The sequence below is a fragment of the Peromyscus leucopus genome, chromosome 14, assembly GCF_004664715.2.
Source record: "Peromyscus leucopus breed LL Stock chromosome 14, UCI_PerLeu_2.1, whole genome shotgun sequence".
Classification (NCBI taxonomy): domain Eukaryota; kingdom Metazoa; phylum Chordata; class Mammalia; order Rodentia; family Cricetidae; genus Peromyscus; species Peromyscus leucopus.
Genome location: NC_051075.1, coordinates 66,404,939 through 66,423,246, shown reverse-complemented (window position 1 = coordinate 66,423,246; position 18,308 = coordinate 66,404,939). Strand labels below are relative to the sequence as shown.

Below are 18,308 nucleotides of genomic sequence, written 5' to 3'. Positions count from 1 at the left end.
AAACAAAACAATAAAGAAAAATATGTGTATAATCTGGGCATGGTGGCTCATTCCTGTAATCTCCAAATTCAGGAGGCTGAGGCAGGAGGATCACTGTTGAGTTCAAGGCAGGCCTAGGCTTAGACTGAGGCCCTGACTTAGAAAAAGCCAATCAAACAACAACCCCTCTTCTGGTATTTCTCATTTTGGAAACTTTTGTCACTGATCAGTCAGTATTGAGCTGTGACCAAACATTTGTAAATGATAGTGTTAGGCTATGTAGCTTATATAATATACATATACACATACATACATATAAATTAAAAAGAAAATTATAATTATTATGGTAGTTACATTTACATTAGGCTTTTAATTACAGAATACTTTTACATACATTATCTTGTGTGATCACTTAGCACATGCCTTTGAAACATAAATTAGCCTTAATAGCCTAAGCTAAATAGAATTAAGAACAGAAGGGAGATAAGTCTAGTGTTTAAATAAACTCATGGTATCTTAGAGTCAAATATGAATAACTTTAAAAAGTATCTACTGCTTTGGTTTGCCTTGTCTTGATTACCCTACTATATTAGCAAAAATCCATATACTATAAGAATATACATACATCTTTATAGCCATATATATAGCATAGTTGAGTACTTGCATATACTTACCATGCTGTTTCCAAATACAAAAACCAGAACATATATTTTGCCATGGGTAAATATATGTATATTAAGTATACAGGGATAATGAGGAAAATATATAAAATATAGTAGGAGAAAATCCTAGGACTATGGAAGACAGAGACAAAGGGTGGGGGCAGTGTGCACCAGAGAAGAAGCTACTTGGAAAGAGAATTTTTACTCTCAATGAATAGGTATACTTCTTGTTTTAAACTTGTAATTTTTTTTATTGTGCTTATTTATTTGTGTGTGTATTGGTTAGTTTTCCTCAACTTGACACAAGCCTGGACATATCTGGGAAGACAGAATCTCAACTGAAGAATTGCCTCTATTAGACTGGACTGTTGAGAATTTTCTTGGTCATTGATATAGGAGGGCCCAGGCCACTCTGGGCAGTCCTATCCCTAGATGGGTGGGCCTGAGCTATAAAAGGAAGGAAGCTGAGCAAGCCAGAGGAACATCCCAGTAAGATGTGCTCCATGATCCCTGCTTTAGTTCATGTCTTCAGGTTCCTGCCTTGAGTTCATGCCCTGACTTCCTTGATGATAAACTGTTATTTGGCTGTGTAAGATGAACTAAATCCTTTTTTTCTATAAGTTGCTTTGGGTTATCATGTTTATCACAGTAACAGAAAGAATGGGAGAGGGAAGGATGCATGTACCATGGCACAAGTGTAGAAGTCAAAGGGCCACTTGTAGGAGTTGGTTCTCTCTTCCCATCATGTGGATTCTGGGGATTGAACTCAGGTCCACAGGCTTGATGGCAGTTGTTTTTACCTACTGAGCCACCTTGCTGGTCCATCCAAACTCACATCTTGAAACACACATGTATAAGCCAGGTGTAGTGCACACCTGGAATCCTAGCACTTGGGAAGTGAATGCATGAGGATCAGGAGTTCAAGGCCAGCCTGGGTTCCATGAGATCCTGTCACAAACAAACAAGCAAGCAAACAAACCCTAACCAGCCAACTAACAAAAGCCCATACATGTATGTTGACTTCAGCCCAAGTGTCCTATCATGACTCTTTGCCTATATGTATGTTTCATTTAGAATGTTCTTTTTGAACAAGATAAAATATTTTCTCTTTTCTAGCTCCTCATCCCTCCTCTTTCTTCATTAGAAATAAAGGCTAGCTCCTAGCTCTTGAAGTTTCCCCAAAGAGGCCATGCTTCAGTATTCTAATTGGCAACTGTTTCTTTGAAGAAGAAGAAAAAAATCTGTGGAGGATCAGTAGCTTAGTTCTAAATCTCCAGCCATGTTTTGAAACCTTCGAACAAGATAGAATTTCAATCAAGCATTAAGTCATTAATTAGCGAACTTAGGCAGTGATCGTTGTACGGATATTTACTGTGTGTCTCATCTATGTATAGGTTGGGGCTAGGCATGGCACTATGGTAGTGTTGAGAGCAATGGTTCTTGTCCTTGGGGAACTCACAGGCTTTTAGGGAGACAGGTGCTCAATGTAGTAATAGATAATCACAAATACTCATGAGTTCTGGATACAATACAAATGGATGCTATCATCGATGAAACTGAGAGAAGCAATCTTGCAAACTCAAAGAGAACATCCATTTGACCAACAATTGACAATTGATACATGTATCTATGTGTGTATGTCTATGCTTAGGTGCACATATATTTTTACATGTATATGTAATAAGGGCAAAGGTTATATATACAATAAGCACCGCTTTTATAATGTAAACCATATTTTAAGAAAGGAAACCACTGGGAAAGATCGTTAATTTTCTCATGGGCTCTTCGTACTGAATACTTCCTCTACAAAAGCATCATTGACAGCCGGGCATGGGGTGGTGTACACTCATAATCCCAACGTTTGGGAGTAGAAGCAGAAGGAGCAGGAGTTCAAAGCCAGCTTTGGCTACATGGTGAATTGGCGGATAGCTCAGGCTTCATGAGACCTTGCCTCAAACAACAAAAGTCATGCAAAACACACCATCTGCAGAAGTATTTAGAGAAAGCAAGAAGTCCTTCAAGAGAAAGAGAAAAGACAATGCTGGTTAGACTGACCTAATGTCCTTTCAGACCAAAGACTCTTCTCTCTGTTATGGGACAAATGAATTTAGCTAGACACCCCAAATTGTCCATAAAACAAACAAGCAATCAGAATTCTAGTTTTTAGGGTTTCCATTATCATGCGTTTTGTTCTCTTCCCATGAAAATTATAGTACTCTAACGTAGAGAATCTACTTCTGGATAGGGGCCTGAGCTTACACACACCTGGGTGCATAAACCTGGTGGGAGGAAGGGTAGTTAAAAGCAAGGGGTTAGTAGAAAATAGGAAATATTCCATGCAGAGGCTAAGCCACAGGTAACAGAGATTAGTTTGGGAGTGGGGAGGGGCTCTCAATTAAGGGTTTCTGGGGTGGCTTTTGAGCTAGACAAAATGTGGCCAAGCCGTGGTCTTGAGACTGGCGGTGGGTGCCACGCAGCCACCCTCAGAAGCTATGGGAAGACCCACTGGGGCTCTTTCGTATTAGAACTAACCACTGTTTGTTTCCTGGGGGTATGTGTCTTGTTAGGGAGCAATAATAATGTATCAATTTCTATCAAGTCACATTTTATCATCCTAATGGCTCCAAAGAAGCTGCTTTTAACTCCCGCAGTGCATTTTAATGTGTCGTGAAAACATGGAAACTTACCGAAGACATGATGGACACACGATGGATGAGGGGTAGGGTAGGCAGGGCCATGGAAGAGGACCTATCATGGCCAGAGCGTGCAAGTTTTCCCTGGAATATGTCAATATCCTCTGTATTAGGAGGAGCAAGGGTGCAACTCGGTTTCATTCAACCACCCTGGGAGATGAGTGGGTAAGGATGGAATTTCTCCCTCCATCTGATGGCGTTTGCCTCCTTCCCTCGGCCGGTGGCCCTTGGACCCACTAATGATCCTAGGTTCTAGATTGCATGAGAAGAGCACGTGTCTGTCAGTACAGGTGTGTGCAGCTTGCCGAAGAGGCCGATGCAGTATGTGTGCTGAGAAGAATGATTTTCTCCAAGAGAGGTTGAAGAACAGGCAAGAGTGTGGTTTATGGCATCCAGGCCCTGGCAGGTGGGCCAGCCTTGAGAGACCTGGAGGGGACAGTAGTGACACTGAGCTGTCAGCCCACTGTTTTCTGTATCTCTTGGAGGCAGTTTTCACAATTGGACACAGTCAATGCTAAACCAGTCTTTTGAGGAAGAACTTGGTTGGTGAGAAGCAGCCATCTTGCTTTCTAGGCAGACCTGGCCCAAAGTCATATGTTATTTCTTTAAAACCACCAAAGCTTGGGCTCAGGACCTGAGAACCTTTGATAATTATTAACTAATACCACTCTCGGGTGTTTGCCGGATGAGCTGTCGCTGGAGGATAGCAGGTCAGGGGCCGGGGTTTAGAGCAGCGGTGGGATTTTTGCCTAGCGTGTGCAAGGCCCTGGGTTCTAGCCCCAGCCCCAGGGGAAAAAAGTATGATGCAAACAGTACCAGGCACAGGGGTGAACTTGAATCCAGAACTTGAATCCAAACTCCTTGTTATGTTGAGAAGTTCCATCTTGATTTGCATGCATGTGTGCGTGTGCGTGTGCGTGTGCGTGTGTGTGTGTGTGTGTGTGTGTGTGTGTGTGTACAGTGGATAAGAATTCTACTACTGAGCTGCATTCCCAGAACATTTTTATTATTTTATTTTATGTGTAAGGGTGTTTCACCTGCATGTATGTCCATGTACCATGTGCATGCCAGGTGCCCACAGAGGCCAGAAGAAGGCATCAGATCTCCTGCCCGCTTTGGAACTGGAGCTAGAGACAGTTGTGAGCCTCCATGTGTTGGGAATTGAACCTCGGTCTTCTGGAAGAGCAGCCAGTGCTCTTGACCACTGAACCACCTCTCCTGCCCAACTCTTTGGTTTGTTGAGACAGGATCTTGCTACGTATTCCTGGCTGGCCTGGAACTCGCTGTGTTGACCAGGCTGGCATCAAACTCGCAGCCATCCTTCTGCCTCAACCTCTTGAATCCTGGGACTGCAGGTGTGCAGCACCATGCCCGGCTTACCAAAATATTTTTTCAGTGCTATTTGTCTCCATTGCTTTGGAATATCCTGACCTTAGAATGATAGGAAATTTATCATCTATAGAACGAACTTCAGTGAATCCTAGCATTTCTGCTAAGTTCATCTTTGGTGGGGATTTGGGTATTTTCTGCCTTTCCCCGATTCCTGCATTTGGAAGTGAGCACGTTACAGTACGTTTTGATTCCATTTTAATCCATCAAAATCAAGTTAGTTGTGAGTGATGGAAGAGCTTACTTTGTGGAGTCCGAGCTGCCTGGAGACATCAGCCACATGCCAAAAGCTTGCTCGTTGCCCAGCAACCTTGCTGGAGGAATAGATTTTGTGCCACTGGCTCCCTTTTTAGTCAAGGCGGAATCTATTAACACTACTGTTCTAGCCCAGAGAACCAGAGCAGCACAAGTTTAACAGAAAAGAATAGTTGGAGGGTTTTTTGTTTTGTCTTGTGTTGTTTTTGAGAACCCTGCACCATGTTTCTGGCTTCTAAACCTTACTACTAATTTCATTGACTTCTGCATAAAGACTAGGAGCATATGAATATCACTTAACACTGTTGAAGCAGAAATGATCTGTCTCTCGCATCCTTGGGCGCCCAAGGATGTCCATTGTTTCATTTCCCTCAGAAACTACCACACAGGGATCAGAGACTGACCTCGAGTGTCCACATTGACTGTGGAACACATCGGAGTGACCCCATTTGCCTCCAAACTTTCATGCCCCAGCAGGTATACTTGCTGGCTTGTGCTTTTCTGAGGCAGACTTATCTGCGATTTCTTCCAAGGTACCTGCTTTAAACTCTGATTGAAAAGCGCCTGTGTGTGCCTTCCTCTTATCCTTCAATCAAAGAATGTCTCTTCCCCTTTTGTAGCTAAATACTTCAGCGACTGGATTGATGGTTTCCATCTACCAGGGGAGTTCACGTCCCTGTCAGCCCCATTGTTTTTTTTTTTTTTTTTTTTTTTTTTCCTGCTCTTAATGTAATAGCTTTGGGTTGTAGTGAGGCAAGATGATGCCTAAGATCCACGTCAGGTGGCTGGAGTTATTTGCTGCCTCGGAAATGCAATTTGAATAATGGACTGTATCAGCTGAGTGTGTCTCCGTGCCCCTTTGTAAAACAAAGGGCCATCTCAGAGCATTAACCCGTGGTTGGCAGGAAAGATCAGAATCCCCTTCTGAAAGCCTCAGGAGGAGAGGGGGAGGGTTGTGCCTTTCAGAGTGAATAGATACTGGCCACTTGCATCAATGAAAGTGTGGTTTGTGATGTGGCAGAGAAACTAGTCAGTTGGTAATGCCATGACTTGGAAAACAGTATCAGAATACACCTGTTTACTGGTCCCGATTCTTCTGAATTTTGTTAAGTACAATAACTCATTAATTTTTGGGTTGTATTTTACCACCAAATCTTAGAACATTACTCATGCAAAGGATCTTAGGGATTGTAGTTTAAATACCCAGTTTTACGAATAAATAAAAAAGTTTATTCAAGGATACATGGCTATGTCATGGGGAGGGGAGCGAGAATGTGAACCCCATTTTCAGCCAGTTAACTGAACCATATGTTACAAGAAGCCCATCAGAGATCACCACTCAGACACAGTAGATAGCCAGTTGAAAGTCTTTATTCCAGCTGGCTAAGACTATACTTGGTTGTTTGGGACCCACGTGTAGTGCATGTGTTTTGAATAAGGGTTTTTTAAAGGTAAAAACCACGTGGTGATATCTCACTCAACATCTGCAGAGGGAGGTTTTGTGCAAGCAAACAGTTTAACAGAAGCTAAGATAAGCAGTCAGCTGGAATGGGAGGTTTGTACAAGCAGGCAGTTTAACAGAAGCTAAGATAAGTTAGCTGAGGCATCCTGTCCTCTGGTTCCTAAAATAGACTTGGGTAGTTTTCCATGGGATTCTCCATCAAAGAGCTCAAATTCTAGTTAAACCTAAAACGGCCTCAGCAACAATACAGAATGGAGGAACCTCTGCATTGTCTTGCCTTATCACCCATGGTCTCACCAAAACTAGGGGTTTGCTGTGTACCAAGGAAAGGGAAGTACCTGTTCCCCCAAAATAGGTTCCATTGCTGTCCAGCAAATATGTCTCACATACTAGGGTGTGTGTACTAGTGGGTACTAGGAACAAGTGCGGTCTATATTTCCATGAAGTGACATCGTTAAAGGTAGGAGGACCCCACAGCCCAGCAACAAAGCAAGAGAAACATGATAAGCTACAAGGTGAGCAAAGCATATTAGAAACCATGAGATGACCAAGTTTCATCTGCTGAAGCATGGCTGTTAACTCTGGGATGGCTGCATTCTTGCTGCTTACAAGAAACATGCTGGTAAGCCAGAAAGTCTGACCCATTGTATTGCAGCAGAGACCTGCCTGGTGAGGTGGTGGGCTTTCCCTGACTCTGGTCAACCCAAAATCTGGATGGAGGCGTACAAAAGGTGCTGTGAGCTCCTCTAACAAAAGGCAGGACTGGAAGAGTATGGCAGGTTGATTTAGTCAGAATTCTGTATGACATGAGAACCTTCAGAAATGAAGGTGTAAGGGCTCAGGGGAAGCCATCTGTTTCCTATGCTGAGAGACACAAAGCGTGGACAGACAAGAGAGAAATGTAACTAGAAAAACAATGTGACCTCAAGGTGATGCCAGGGAGGGACCCCTTCAGATTCTTCTTAGCTCCTGCCACATTCCTTTCTCTGGTTGAGGGCAGGGCCCTCTTAGAATGGAGGTCTTGTGAACAACTATCAGACAAAGAAGGTCATAGCATGTCTTTATGTCTATCTCCTACAGGGAAGATGGGGTAATATTTTTAGGATTTTATGGCTGGCTCTGGGAGAGAAGGATTCTAACTTCTGGGCTGTTGGTTGCTTTTTTTTTTTTTTTTTTTTTTAACCTGGAGGAAAAGGAATATAGTTTCTGGCCTGACCTGGGGGGAGGAAAGGGGAGCTGCAGGGTCAGAAAGAAACTATGGCCTGAGGCCCCACTTTTCTCTATTGTATCCTGTAGTTCAAAGTACTCAAGCCTGCTGAAGAGCCAGACTTGGGGTCTTAGCACCCTGGCAGTGCTCAGACACTGACTGGACCCCTTTGCCTGGTCGTTTGTTTTTTCATGCACTCTCAGTTCCGTCATGTTGCAGATGCTTTCTAGACATTCCCTTCCTATTATCAAAACTCTCTGCATAACATCATCTCCCCCCCCAAGACCCTGTCTGATTCACTTATGTGGAGATATATTCTGTGCTGGCCTCTGTGTGCAGCAGCAGTTTTTTGGACACGTTAGCCTCCCCAAATTTGATTTCAAAGTCAGAGGCCTCGTTCGTTCTTTCTGACTGGTTGCTTTAGATCCCCAGGCATCTCTGTGTGCAAGATTATTTCTCAGTGTGTACTGTGAAACTCTAGCATGAAGATTTGCTTGAGTGTTAGCTCTGACTTAAAGCAGATATTCTAGAAGACAGTGGTAAAAATTGATTTGCTTGGTTGGGGCAGCATCTGTTGCCAGGCCATGATCTAACACACCCCCCACTTTCATTTTTTCCCTGCCTTGGTGTCTGTCTGAATGTATTTGCTTGGAAGTGTCCTAGATCTTAAAGGCATCACACATGCACATGCACACGCACACGCACACACGCACACACGTTTGGGTTTGTCAAGGGGTGGAGCCATAAAAAGAATTCCAAACATCCTGCTGTTCTTTGCAGTTAACTCTCTTCTGTTGATGCATTGTGATATTTGGATATCAGATTTCATAGAAAAGTACAAACAGCCCAGGGCCCTGTTTTTTTAATTTCATATTAAACTCATTTCCTTGGAAGTCTGGCTGGAGGGACTTTTCCTACAACCTCTCTTCCATTTTGGCATGCTTTTTTTTTTTTTTTTTTCCTTTTCCCACTTGGCCACAGTTGCTTGTATCTTTCTTTTATTATAAGAACAGGACCTGCAGTGGACTGACCATGGCAGCTCCCCCAGTTTCTGGTGTCTCATGTCACAGTTCTGGCACACGTGGAATGATTTCACTTGCTTTTCTCAGTAAATACACTCACCTCCAGGGCCTGGGTATTGCTGTTATTCTCACTTGGCAGATAGAGAAACTAAGACTGGTGTTAAGCACACCCCTAAATTGTGCTCCTATGACGTTAAGGGCCCCCTGCTGTGAACGTGAGCTCTGGTACCCCCTTTACTTCCCCATGCTGGGAGTTCCCATTGTCTTTTAAGGTGTGACCAAGTTCTCCAAGTAACAAGGGAATGGGTGATTTATATATTAATTCCACTAGACCAGTATTACCTCTGTGTGTTCAAGAATGTCAGCGAGAAGGATGTCCCTAAAGGCATAGAAGCTGTTAAATGAATTTGATCAAATTGTACATTGTACATCCTTCCGCACTCACTGTAAGATATTAAGGGACCTGTGGTGTCAGTGCACGCGCACGCACACACACACACACACACACACACACACACGCACGCATGCATGTAGACATATATACACACATATATATTACAGGCACACACAGAGACACACAGGTACACACAGAGATACATGCATACAGGCACACAGAAACATACAGACATACATAGTCACACATATACACACATACTGAGAAATACATGTATGTACATATACATACACAGAGACAGACATAGACACATATACATACACACAAACATATATACAACTGATTTAAATTTTATTACAGTATTTTTCATTTAAAACTTTCCTGAATTTCCATGTGACAGAAGCTGTTCTCTTATCCTAGTGCATTTGAAGGCGCTGTTTCGAGGAGCAGGATGTAGCTTCAGGGTAGAGCACTTGCCTAGCATGTGCTAAAGTCTTGGGTTTGTATCTACAGAATAGAAAACTGTAAGACAAATTGCTGAACACTCTTATTAATAAAATCCTGGAGCCAGATATTGGGGTAAAAACTGAGAGATCAAAAAAGCAGAAAGAGCCAGCCACGTTCTCACCACTTGAAGATCCTCAGCCAAAGAGAGCTACTTCCTGTATACCCACGCCTATATGCCTTTCTGTTCTGCATCTCACTTCCTCTCTCTGCCCAGCTACATAACTTCCTGTCTGTCTGTACAGACCTCCAAACCTCTATGGTTAGTGCTGGGATTAAAGGTGTGTGTCACCACACTTGGCTCTGTTCCCAGTGTGGCCTTGAACTCACAGAAATCTGGATGGATCTCTGCCTCTTGAATGCTAGGTTTAGAGGTATGTGCTACCATTGCCTGACTTCTATGTTTAATATAGTGGCTGGCTTTTTCCTCTGATCCTCGGATAAGCTTTATTAGGGTACACAATCTATTGGGGGACACAATGCTATGGGAAGTATAATTTGGAAAAGGTTTCAACTAAAAGTCAAGTGAAAAGTTTGGTGGATCCTACTATACAACTAGAAAAATATTTTTTTAAAAAAGAAAGGAAAGAAAATAACATTCTCTGGCCTGTAAAGATGGCAGCCCCCTACAGTGCCATCTCTACTGTATCACGTGAGTTATTATTTTTTTTAATTTATTATTTTTTTGTGGTGTTTTTTGTTTTATTTCAAGACAGGGTTTCACTCTTTAGCCCAGACTGCCTTGAAACTCACTATGTAGTCCAGACTAGCCTTATACTTATGGCAATCCTCCTGCCTCAGCCTCCCAAGTGCTGGGATTTTAAGTATAAGCCACTACATCCAGGTTCTACTTTAAAGCAAATCCCTGCAAGACAAGACTCCCGATTCCTCTTAGGTTTTGGCCAGACCATGACTGGATTATCACACACCTATATGCTTCTCCATCTTCCTGGGTCCGCAGAACTCCTTGAGTGAGAAAACGCCTGGATGTCTCTGTGGCCTTTTAGTAGCCACACTAACAATGCACACACTGCATAAATGAATTGTATTAGAGTCACGGAGCAAGAGCATCACTCAGACCCATTTTTCTGGGCTAACTCCAGCCAAGTAAATGACCCCCTCTTTGGGCGACAGTGAGAAATCAGAGAAGCTGCAGTAACTCATTTATATCACTAGGGTTCCATTTGGAAAATGATACCTCCTGTCGTCTAATTTAATTAGTAATCGCATTTTCCGTTCCAATTGAAAACCTCGGAAGAAAGGATGGTAATAAACTGTGGTCTATGGTATTATTATTGTTATCTAATTATATTTACCATTGTGACAGTTTTAGATTAAGGCACCTTTCACAAAGGAACTTCACAGACCTATCTAATAGATTTTTCTCTTGTTCCTCAGTCAGGTGTCTTAGAGTCTGGTATTAAACAGGAGCCTAAATTGCTGCCTGTGGCTTTGGATTTGTTGTTTGCTTTTAAACATATGGCTGAAGGCTGTATGGCAGTCCATCCTGGATTCAGAGACATCATCACCAGCGTTTTCTGAGGTGTCACCCATAGCCCAGCAAAGGTGGTGGAGGGATCAATAGAACGTGATTTAACCAAGAGTGGAAGAGGATGCAGTCTGCTTTGCTTCTGTTGCTTACTTGTTTCATGGCTATGGACCATTGAGCCACCAATCTATCCATCCATCTATCTATCCATCCCATCCATCACCATCCATCCATCCACCCATCCACCCATCCACCCACCCACCCATCCATCCACCCACCCACCCATCCATCCACCCACTTATCCATCCATCCGTCCGTCCATCTGTCCGTCCATCCATCCATCCATCCATCCATCCATCCATCCACCACCATCCACCCATCCATCCCACCCATCCACCCACCCATCCATCCACCCACCTATCCATCCGTCCATCTGTCCGTCCATCCATCCATCCATCCATCCATCCATCCATCCATCCATCCATCCGTCCACCCATCTGTCCACCCATCATTCCATCCATTCATCCAACATTTCAGAGTTCACTGTGTGTCAAGGCCTCCTTGTCCCTCTTCTTACCTCTTTTTAAGGACATCATTTGGTGTGTGGAGTCAGACACATGAACGAATACCCTTAGGGAAGTACTTTCTCATACTTCCATAGGAGTGTGTCCAGGCAGAGTGGCCCCCAGAGAAGGAAGAGGCACCCTGTGTCACCTCAGAAAGACTGTGGGGAAATCAACTTTGTATTAAATGTGGTTGTAGGGAGAACCAAAGATATCAACAAAGGATTATATCACAGTAAAGAGTTTTATTTTATGCTTGTTTGTGATTTCCTGGTGATGGGAGCCACTGAGGAATTTTAAACTGAGAAAAGAACAGCCATTTTTGCATTTCAAATAAGGAAAACTCTGCTTAATCCCTCTGCTCATGTGTAAGACTAACACCAATAATACCCATCTTCCTCCTGGATTTGTTTGGGTTGCACTGTCTCTTTAAAAATCCCCTTGGAGCTAGGCATGGCGATGCATGCTTATATTTCCAGCTACCCAGGTAGCTGAGGCAGAAAGTGGGCTTGACTCTGAGAGTTCAAGACCAGCCTGAGCTATGGAGCAAGACCCTGCCGCACGCCAAAAAAATATCAGTAAATGAATGGTCAAGGTCAGTTGGAATAATGTATATGTTCAGTGCTCACTTTGTTCTGTGTGTGTGTGTGTGTGTGTTTTCTTTCCATTTTGTTTTTTGAGACAGGGTCTCTCACCAAGTCTGGAGCTTGCCAGTTGGCTCTTTCTGGACCTGCCTCCCCAACACTTGAGGTGACAGGCATGTACTGTCATGCCTGCCATTTCACTTGGGTGCTGGGCACTCAGACTTAAGTCCTCACCCTTGAATGGGAGGTACTTTACCAACTGAGCCCCACTGCCGAGCCCCCACGACTCACTGCTTTCCAAGTACTTTAACCTTCACAACCCAATGGAAAGCCATCATTACTAGTTGCATTTAGCTAGTTGACTAATTGTGGAAACTATCTGACCCTGTCGTGAGGAAACAGTCAAGGGCCATGTGATCTTGGGACCCCACACGATGCTGTGAAGAAGGTGGGAGGTGTCTGTATCTGTTTGACACTTCTGACCTGAAGTGCATTGGCTGGTGGCTGCCCCTTGTCTCCAATGACCTTAACAAGACTGTCAATGTCTCAGGAAGACACAGGAACAGCCACACACAAGTGTGCTGTTCTTTACAACTCTCTCGCCTTAGTCTTTAATGATGTGGTCCCTTATCACAAACACCCAGAATTATGGAGTGTGATATGTGACTTGAATTTTTTTCTAATAATAGGCTGTAATAGATAATATATGTTTCTAAGGCATGAACATAAATCTTCTATTGGCAACAGTCATGATCCTATTTCCATTTGGGGGCTGGGGAGCAGTTCTTTTTGAAGACCCAGATTATGGATAGGTAAAAATAAAACACATGAGAAGTATTAGAACAGAGAAAGATCTGGAACGAGGTTGGCTGGCTAAGAGGAGTTGCTAAACAGCAGAAGAAAGGTAGAGAAGGGACTTGGCAAACTCAGCAAGCTGTGTTTGTCACGAGACAGCCTGGAAACTTCTAGTTTTGAGCAAGGATGAGTTAACAGCATGTCTTTAGCCAAGGCTTTATTGCTATATTTTCCCTGTTCCCACATAATGGAGAAGGCTGCATTATCCACTGAGAATGAACAATCTGGAGGCTCAAGAATTAAAATAATGTTCTTCCATGTCTTGGGCTTTGCTTAGCCTGCCAAGAAGTAGTCCTGGGTTACGCATTTTGTGGCTTGAGAGGAGCGCTCTGATCAGCTTCAGCTGCTCATAAAAAAGAAATACTACTGTCTTCTTATAGGGACTGCTTTTAAAAGGATTTTTTTAAGAGTGGATTTTCTTTTTTTCTTTTTTGAGACAGGGTTTCTCTGGGTTGCTTTGCACCTTTCCTGGAACTCACTCTGTAGCCCAGGCTGGCCTCGAACTCATAGAGATCTGCCTGCCTCTGCCTCCCGAGTGCTGGGACTAAAGGGGTGCGCCACCACTGCCCGGCTAAGAGTGGATTTCCAAACGCAGTGTCATTCTACTATTAAAAAACAACAAGCAGAACGAGGAAGCAAAGAAAAGCGGTGCCAGGCTTAGCATGTTAGTCCTGTCAGAGTGAAGGGATGCAGTCAGACAGAGGGGCCGTGTCCGAGATGTAAGTGCTGGGCTGGCTGTACTTAAGGAATGGGAAGGGAGGGAGACAGGATTTCTTTATTAAATAGCAGAACACTGCCAACAGTGCATCCTGGATCAAAACGGCTGTTTTAGATGAGCAAATTCTGGGATATGGATGAAACCAACCCCCTGAGATTCTGCTGTCTTCTGTGGGGGGAGAGTGGGGTAAATGTTGGGTGAGTGGAGCCTTGGGGGCGGGGGTGGGCTCTAGGCATCACTGTGAGGGTGAGTGGTTCTCTGACTTGGATATGTATCGAAGTCACCCGGGGAGCCCGAAAAGGTGTGATGTCTCTCTTGTGACACCGGTGTAGGGTCTGGCTAAAGAACAGAAGTTTTAAAACACTCCCCAAGGGTATTTTAATATAGAGCAAACTTAGAGAGGCACTTACCTAAAAGATAATAATGACTTCCTCTTAGTGTGTTCTTTGCAGCTAGGGAAGTTTGAGGTCGCAGACTAGGTTGGAAGATTAGTCCTGCGTGTACTAGAAGAATGTGGAGTAGAAGCCTTTAATTAATTAATTAACTACGTTATTAATACTAACTTTTATACAAGGACTCACTATGTAACCCTGGCTGGCCTGGAACTCACCATGTAGACCAGGCTGGTCTCCAACTCACAGAGACCCCCTTGCTTCTGCCTTCTGGCTTAGATCAAAGGCAGGTGTCACCGCCCAACCCAGCAGAATCCTCTTAAAGACAGACTCAGGGAACTCTTGAGGAAGATTACTTGGATAGTTTCCTCTGTTTAAGGATTAAGAAATAACATTCTAGCAGTGCCTTGACAATTGATCAGGAGTCTTGTCTTTTCTTTTTCCATTACAGAGAAAGCATTAAGTACACACATACCTTGGAAATATTGTGGGTTCCATTTCAGAGTACCGCAGTGAAGAAATCATTGCAATAAAGTGAGTCACATGAAGTTTTCTTCGTTTTGCAATGCATATAAAAGTGCTTATGTGCACTGTAGTCATTAAGTATGCACTAGTTCTGTGTCTAAAAACAACAATAACAGAAACCAATGCATGTACCTGTCCTGGTTTGGATCTGCGGTGTCCCTTAGAGACTTGTGTGTGGAAGTATAGTCCCAACTGTTGGTGCTACTGAGATGTGGTTGGATTATGAATGTGATATCAACAATAGTTAACCCATTTAGGAGGTCATGGCAGAAAGGTCTATTAGGATGTGGGGTCAAGTTGGAGAGTGAAGATCCCTGGAGTGATGTATGTGAAAGTTAGATCTTGACCCCAGAATCAATCAGTCTCCACTGCCCCTTGCCATCTGTCTGTCTGTCTATCTGTCTATCTATCTATCTATCTATCTATCTATCTATCTATCTATCTATCTATCTGATGCCATGAGGTACACAGCTTTGCTCTGCTGTGCCCTCTCTGTCACAATTCCCTGCCTTACCACAGGCCCAGTAACAATGGAGCCATGTGACCATGGGCTCAAACCTCTGAAGCCCTGAGTCAAAATAATTGTCTCCTGATTTCCTTGGGTATTTTGTCACAGTGACAGAAAGTTGACATAACATTGTAATAAAGCACATTGCTGAGGAATGCTCGTGGTCTGAGCGTGGGAGGCGGTTCGGCAGGGAAAGCACTTACTGTGCAAATCTGAAGACCCAAGTTAGGGCTGCAGCACCCTGTGAAAAGTTAGGCATAGTAATGCCAGTGCCATGAAGCAGGGATAGGCAGGTCCGGGGAGTTTGCCAGCCAGCCAGCCTAGCACAGTCAGAAAGCTCCAGGTTCAGTGAGGAACCCTGTCTTCAGCCAGTGCTCTATTGCTGTGAAGAGGCACCATGGTCATGGCAACTCTAAGAAGAGAAAGCCTTTAACTGAGGCTGGCTTACGGTTTCAGAGGTTTAGTCCATTATCATCATGACAGGGAGCATGGCGGCATGCAGGCAGACATGGTGCTGGAGAAGTAGCTGAGAGTCCTACATCTAGATGGGCAGGCAGCAGGAAGAGAGAGTCCCTGGACCTGGCTTGAGCTTCTGAAACCTCAAAGCCCACCCCCCAATGACATACTTCCTCCAACAAGACCATACCTATTCCAACAAGGCCACACCTCCTTATCCTTTTCAAGTAGTGCCACTCTCTGTTGACTAACCACTCAAATATATGAGCCTATGGGGAGCATTCTTATTCAACAACCACAGGCCCTGTCTGAAAAAAAAAAAAAAAAGGTGAGGAGGGGGCTGGAGTGATGACATAGTGGTTAATAGCACTTGTTTTCGCAGAGGACCTGGGTTCGGTTCGCATCACCCACAACTGGAGCAGTTCTAGGGATCTGATTCTCTCTTCTGACCTCCACAGGCACGTGGAACATATATACATGCATACAAAACATTATACATAAAATAGAAATAATAAGTTTTTTTTTTAGATAGGGTAGAGAATGGCAGACACTTGATGTTGATTACTGGTCCTCACACAGAATAGGTGTCTGTACCCACACATATGCGCATTTGTGTGTGTGCTATATCTATCTATCTATCTATCTATCTATCTATCTATCTATCTATCTATCTATCTCTATATATCTATATATCTCTAGCTGTATCTCTATCTCTGTCCTCCCCAGAAGAATGCTAATAATCACTTGATCCTTCGGTAAGCTGTGGGAAGATCTGACCTTCATACTGATGGCTGCTGACTGAAGGCTGGGGTCTTCAAGTATTACAGCAATGAAGTTTGCCCTGTTTGCCAACTCTTCCTGTCTTCTTGTGCACATGTTCCCTGGAGCAGACTTCTGATTTCCTCTAAGAACTTTTCTTTTGCCCTTACCTCCGGCACAAGAAGCCCAGCTTCTGACCTGCCTGCATTTCACACGCCTTCCTCCCTGACCGTAATCATTTCTAGCTTTTCATTGAAAGTGAGACGCCGCACACAACTCGCTTCAACATTTCTCAGACATTACCCGGTTATTAACTGGCCTGATGTCAGGGTTGTGTCTCAGAGAGTAGGGAGTCCTGAGAGAGGGAGAGCTGGAGGAAGCTGGTGGGCGGGCCGGTCAGAACACATGCAGCGTCTGTGGATTACAGGTGCAGTCCAGGGTGACAGCTGTAGCAGTGACGTCACAGATGCAGGGTGGATCACCAGAGTGGACACACCGGCAATGAAAAAGTTGCCAGTGTCAAACTTTAAATGACGAAAGTGTAAGAGTCACGACTTGGGGGACTTGCTAATGATAGGCTTGCAATCTACCGAAAAACACCACCATCTACAAAGCACCACCCAGTACAGCAGAGTGTGGTGAAGGGGGCGTGCCTCTCTTTTAACTTTTATGGTTAACGGTTTCGGTCAGTGCACACAGCAATGGGTCGCATTGGACATTCTCCTGGATGTCTCTCACCCACCCACCCTCTCCACCCATCTTCCTTCATTGCCGCCTTTATTTACTATGTACATTCTACAGGAAGAAAAGAGGGAAAAGAAAATAACTCTCTACAGATGGGCAAAGGACGGGGCAGATGGAGGGTCTTGGAGAGTGTGAGTCTTGACCCTAATTTACTGCTGTTCAAGGAAACCTGGGGTGTAAAATGGAACGAAGGGACAACTGGGGGAGACAAAAGATGAGAAGGCAGAGGGAAGGAGGGCACGTGGGGAGAACTTTAGACTTGTATAAAAATATCCTTGTGAAACTATTACTATGTACAATGAGTGTGTTTTCCTACAAACCTAAAAACCAGGGCTAGCGAAATGGCTCAGTGGATGAGAACCACCGAGCATGAAAGCCAAAGTTCAGATCTGCAGAACCCATGCAAAGGCTCGGTGGGCTTGGTGGCCCACCTCTAATTCCAGTACTGGGAAAGTGGAGATGGGATCCTTAGAGCAGGCTGGCTAGACTAACCTGTGCTCCTGAACTCTGCGTTCAATTGAGAGACCCTGCCTCAATGAATTGGGGGAGGTAGATTAAGGAAGACTCCTGAGGCCCACACCCCACACACACACACACAACACACACACACATGCATACTACACACATATATAAAAAATCAAATTATGAATAAAAAACAGACTGTCGGAATCACACCTGCCAGTTCCCTGGAAGTTTTCCTCTTTCAGGATTCCCAGGTGACATGATAGGACATAACGAAGAAGAAACTGTCCTTTCCTAACAGCAAGCTTGACTCTTAAATATTTTGACTCAGCTTTTTTTTTTTCCCCTCTCAATCTGTAAGATAGGAGAACTTCTAACCCATTCACCTCACCCTCCTATCCAGACTCAGAAAGCAGTGGAGGACACGCAGCCATTCACAAGGAGCATCTTCATGAGCCCATAAGTCAGTCTAGGTGATGGCGAGCGGACGTCCCTGCTTCCATGCAAACTTCCAGGAAGCGGTAAAGCAGAACCACAGGGGAGGCTCATGGATCGGAAGGCCAGACAGCAAGCCGAAGTCATGGCGGAGGGGGCTTAAGACCCGAAGGCAGGTTTGGGCAGCTTCTCTGACACTGAACAGTGCGGCACGTCTCCTAGAGGTGCTGGTTTGATAGCGGAGCCTGAGT

The 18,308-nt window shown here is 44.2% G+C and overlaps 1 protein-coding gene across 7 annotated transcripts in view; it reads left to right on the top strand.

Annotated features, from left to right (window-relative positions):
- The window catches only part of Foxn3 (forkhead box N3), a 396,979-nt gene that overhangs the window by 55,561 nt on the left and 323,110 nt on the right, over positions 1-18,308 (top strand). Inside the window, exon 2 of one of the 7 annotated variants that reach the window (XM_037210775.1) lies at positions 14,620-14,702. The exons of the other annotated variants lie outside the window; for them this stretch is intronic. The gene's annotated coding sequence lies outside the window, so the exon portion shown is untranslated. The remainder of the gene's footprint in view (positions 1-14,619; positions 14,703-18,308) is intronic. 7 annotated transcript variants of the gene reach the window in all.